The following is a 5625-nucleotide window of genomic DNA, read 5'->3' on the forward strand; positions in this document are numbered from 1 at the left end:
TAAATAAGTTATATCTTAGTACGCTGTGACATCTTGTCACACGGACGTTTCAAATAAGACGATATATTATCAATCGGTAATAACTTTGGAGCACAAATTTGGTCCTAATATCGGGTCTGTAACTAACTATATTGTTTAAGGTTATAGCTTAAGGTCCATTTTTCATACATTTTGTTTCACCTTTAATCTGGGTAACTAAACAAGTATTGACAAGTAAAGAATTTAAATTCACGTCTAGTTAGTGATTAAATTTAATACGACGAAATTTTAAAGGCCGAAATATCCATGCATATTAATTATTTTTACGTTTTTCTTTCAACTGCGAGAACTAATCACTAACTAGACGTGAATTTAAATTCTTTACTTGTCAATACTTGTTTAGTTACTCAGATTAAAGGTGAAACAAAATGTATGAAAAATGGACCTTAAGCTATAACCTTAATACCTTTAATAGTAAACAATGATTATAAAATTATAAAAAAATGTCCACACAAGCAATATCTATAACATTAATGCATGTAGATTAAAACTCCTCGCAGTTATGATACTGTGTAGGATGACTTGAATATACCTATGATTTTACGTAGTTATTACTATTCATATTGCTTTATATGTAAAAAATGTAGGACACGATGCGTTTTTTCAATACAAACGCTACAGTTACATTTTACAAAGCATAATAGTGCACTTAGCGCGGTAAAATTATTGTAAAAAATATTACCGAGTAAATAGTTCTATACGCTACGGCGTTCTTTGTTACGTGTATTTCAAATTCTACATTATCTCGCCTGTTTCTCATAGGGGAAGACAGATAATAATGTATTGATATTGACACAGTACGTTAGTTTCATATATATTCATGCACTCCCTTCGATTTATGGTAGACTAAGCCTGTTTTTTCACTCATCATTTTTGCGGTAGACCCCTATCGACTCTTGCATCCACCTTAGTCTTCTGTTGTATCAGTCTTACCATCCATCCTCATTCATCTCCAAACCTTCTTATCACAAGTGATATCACGTCTACTTAAAAATAACATGTTCCTTATAAATATGTGCAGAGAGACGCTTTCTAATTACAAACAGTAACGCTTAAGTTAATCATAATTATAACCATCGTCCATAATTTCAGGTATATAGCACGTTAATAGTTTTAAAAGTATATATATGATATTCCTAAATTGCAAAATGTTGTCAACTATCAATACTTTTTAGCGGTAAAAAAAATACTACTTAGCTATAAAAAAAAAATTACACAGTGTAAAAAACATTCCGCCGATCTACCCGCGAGACAGATAAAAAATAAATACAGGCAGCATGCAGCTAGGAAAATTTAAAAAAAGAATTCGTGCAAGTCATGCTAAGACGGGAAGAGTTACCTGTACGCCGGCCAAGCGACATCTCGCGTGAATCCTGTAGATGTTAATAATATGTACGCGAAACTAAATCCAGCAGATATCCCGATCACCAGTGTTAGCACAAACCGTCGACCCATCACCCGACCTTCCGCCTGCGGGATGTACATTTTAGTGCACTCAGATTTTTTAAAGTATTTTTTATTTTATTTTCAGCCAACGTCTGTTTCACGGACCACTCTTTACACAACTGTGCTTGACACGTATATACATATTTGAAATTGTCAATGTAGCCTGAAGAAATGTCTGAATACAATTGAATGTTATGGGAATTATCGTGTATATATAATTAAAGCGTAGGGCCATATACAGGCTGATTAAAACTGCCCAGTTGTCTGTCATTAATAGGAATTACAAAATAACTCCGCTGATAAAATAAATGCCTATATTTTGCCTCGTGAATCAAATAACAAATATGACATATTTCCATGTTTAAAATAAATTCAATAACCGTCCATCCGATTTAACACAAATAAATAAGCTATCAAGATGCAAAAACAAAATTAATGTTAGAAAATTAATGCGAGGCATTTCAACGAGTTATTTGTAATTATTCGACTTCGCATTGAACGTTATCGATGCCAATTATTTTTTATTAACAATAACGAAAGCCAAGCAATAAATAAATACAATTATTTTTCATTCTATTCTACGGTACGTCAAGGTGATACCTGCATCAAATGAGTTAAGTATGATATTTAAATAGATAACATGATAATTAGCCGTTAAGTGTTCAGTGATAAGTGAGTTATATTGCAATTTACACTCAAAACAAACTGGCTGAATTAAATTGATTTAAAACAATTTTCTCGGAAATCGTTGCGTTAAATTATAACATATATCATGAGATCAACATTTTTGTCGCTCAACTCTAAAATATTATACTGGAAATGTTGACACTGTTCTATTCTATTTAGCTCTGTGACACTCAATGGCAGGTAACACAAAATACTTCTCAAACTATCTTTAATATGCGTAGAAATCATGGAGTTTTAATATAGGCACGTAGTGGAAACTAACCAGCATGAGAATGACTGAGAAATTATTTCATCTTTAAACCAAAACAAATGTAAGCGAGGCTTCCTTACTCATTATGCTAAACGGGACGAAACGCGTACGCATATATTTGATTGGTCAATGGGAGTCAATTTTGTCTCATTGCTGTCCCAATTTGCGCGGTAGCACACTCATAGACGAATTAAGGCCAACGAATCGATGTGCCAAAAAATTAACCACGATTTCTTATTGGTTTCTAATCAATGAACAAAACAGGAATATATAAGTCAACTGCAACTGTATATATTTCCCAACTCTCACGTTCGAATTTCCTGCTCTTCCTTCAGAGAGGTAGACAAAGCTCACAATCCATCTGGCAGTGATGGCGTTCATGGGCGACATTACTAACCGTTAGATAATTCACGTGCTTACTTGCATTCCTTTTTTATAATATAATCACTTTAATTTAATTTTTAGCTACATATTCGATTTATGAAAAGATGATAAAATACTGGCAGTTTTGAAGCATATTTTTTTTTAAATACCTTTATATTTAAAAAAAAAACTATTCGAATCCGCGCTGGGCCCGCGACACAGACGCATGCAACGGCGAAAATAATGACACAATCTTAATAACTGCAACTGTGCTAACAAACCGCCTGCCACTGCAACCACGGACGCACTGCATCATTCATGAAGGCCCAATCACGATAATGTACTTTATACGGTGTGTCCCATATTTTAATCAAAGGGAGCCATTTTTAAATTTGTATGTAACATATTAAACTCAAAGTTGAAAGCACCAAGTGAAGTGCGTGTAGTGCATCTTCACTTCGCTGAGACTATTAAAATTACTTTATAGTAGTATTTGAACATATCGCCCTAAACTGCACCATTTATATTCCCAGATAAATCACGTTTCATCAACAAAAAATTCACGAATTTTATAAAATGGATCTCAAGAGTTTCACATAATAGTAATATTATTTTCTAATACTGGACCTCACAAGATACATAATAATTATGACAACGTCAGTCAAAACTATATAAAAGTTTAAACATATTACTATAAAATGTAAGATAATTAGAAATTGTAAAGAACTCTGAACTATTTCTCAACAGTGGAAGCTATTTCAGTTTTATGGAAAATCATAAATACCTCGCCTACCGACTTTAAAGAGATAAGACAAAGAGTATTTCTACTTTTTTTTATGAAATTTTTGACTGCCTTGGTAGGTAAGATGAATTGCGTGCGCATTACCACAATCGCACTTAAATCTCGTAGTCGAATCTCGTTTCGAGGAATAACATTGTGTTTTTCAACTTTGTGTAAGCCCTAAGTCTGGAAATGTGCCCCGGTAAATGAGCAGTAGCCCCCCTATTACTTGGACCTAATATAATTGGCTAAATGTGGGGATGTTTCACCCCTGCCTTCCCCTGAAAAGGAAAAAGACACGATGCTGCGTATGTTAATTAAGATTTAGACAAAAACTTTACATAAATATGTATGTGCTGAAAGTTTGTTTGTTTCTGTTACCGTTATGAATTTTTACCGTTATGTTTTTTCAGTAATAGAAGTAGGAAACTAGATTCCTCCCGAGTGTTACTTTTTACCCAGGAATTTTTTTTTACGCAGGCTGAGTTTGCAAGCAGAAACTAATTTTATACATATAAAACATTTAATTTATAGGGCACAAAAGGCGGGTAGTAAAGGTCTAATTACAATGCGCCAAGCCATACATCATATTGCCGTAGATGACATGACCTTGGCCTATGGCCAGTTTTTTTTATGTTACAAAGTATGTCTTACCACAATCATTTTTATAGAGGAAATAGGAAAGAGCATTAGGTTTAGGCTCTAGGTACTCAAAACCTAATTATAAACAAAATCGTAAATTAGCTGTAATTTTTTTGCCAATTATACGCGCTCATTCTAGGTAAAAAAAATCAGAATACTATCTTCTTTATACCTTATGAATCTCCATAAAATGAAGCACGATGTATAACACTTTTGTTTATTTATTTACAATCGTATGCAATGTGAATCTTTACGTATGTTTGTGAGTTTTTGTTCATGTCATTTGAAATTCTTCAGTCACATTTGAGTAAAGGACAATACTTTTGTTTGGTAAACAAACGTCCCTACAAAGGAAACCGCGACAATATCCCCGGCTACGCAACTTAAACACCTTGAATTTACAAAAGAATATTAAAAACTTCTTGAAATGATTTTGTTTGTTATTAAAATGTGGCTGCAAACACTGCGTAAGGCAATGTTCTTTATCTGTATATTATGGCTTGTCTCGGAATAGGGAAATGTAATGCTATGTCATATTTTGCAATTAACCTTCTGGATAATATATGCATATTTTAACAGTTTTGACACTTACCGTCAAATAGGAAATCTATTACGATTATGAAACTACAATAACCACATAAGCCACTTTTTAGATCACGCTGTATAAAATTATATATTCATATTATTAAATTCAAATAATTCAGTGTTGTAACACAGCTGTAACGATGTGAACAAACGAGTCAAATGGCCTTTTTAGATAAAACCTAATCATTCTGTTTCAGAGATAACTCGCAGGACATCCTGTATTACGGCGCGCGTATTTTTATATGAATGAATATTGTGAATTAAAAATGTATCCTATTTAATAACTAATGTACGCTTACGTCATCAAACAGAACAAAAAAAATGTTTTGAATTTTTAATGCTCAATTTAGCAAGAGGAAATCTATACTTTTATATAAAGCTGAAAAAGTTGCTTTTTGTTTGAACGCGTTACTATGAAACAGCTACTGATACTAAAAATTCTTTTACAATTAGACCGCGACATTACCCGCGAGAGCTACATCCTGCTTTAAACGGGAGGTAGCGCGGGAAACGTTATACGAAAATAAACATGGCATTAATGAAATAACCATACAAAAACAATTAAAAATAACTGACAAACAAGCCCATCATTTTTTTTCAAATAATAGTACTAAAGAAAGCCATCTACCGTCCGCTAGTTAAAATACCGTTAACATAAAATTTTAAGACCCAGGCAAAAAACTGTAATGAATCTAAAAATGACGTCACACCTATTTTTTAATTCTAAAAATCTACTTTAAGATTTTAAAAAATAAATGAAATATAACAAGAAAAATAAAAACATTTTACCAAAAACTATACCGCTTTCAAAACCAATAAAAATCAAAAATAT

At 32.7% G+C, this 5625-nt stretch overlaps 1 long non-coding RNA gene across 1 annotated transcript; it reads left to right on the forward strand.

Annotated features, from left to right (window-relative positions):
- The first annotated feature begins 2063 nt into the window (after window positions 1–2063).
- LOC119191688 lies at window positions 2064–2965 on the forward strand. Its single transcript, XR_005113507.1, has 2 exons — window positions 2064–2098; window positions 2888–2965. It is a non-coding gene; the product is annotated as an uncharacterized LOC119191688 (long non-coding RNA).
- The last annotated feature ends 2660 nt before the right edge of the window (window positions 2966–5625 follow it).

The sequence above is a fragment of the Manduca sexta genome, unplaced genomic scaffold (genome assembly GCF_014839805.1).
Source record: "Manduca sexta isolate Smith_Timp_Sample1 unplaced genomic scaffold, JHU_Msex_v1.0 HiC_scaffold_1803, whole genome shotgun sequence".
NCBI classification, from domain to species: Eukaryota; Metazoa; Arthropoda; class Insecta; order Lepidoptera; family Sphingidae; genus Manduca; species Manduca sexta.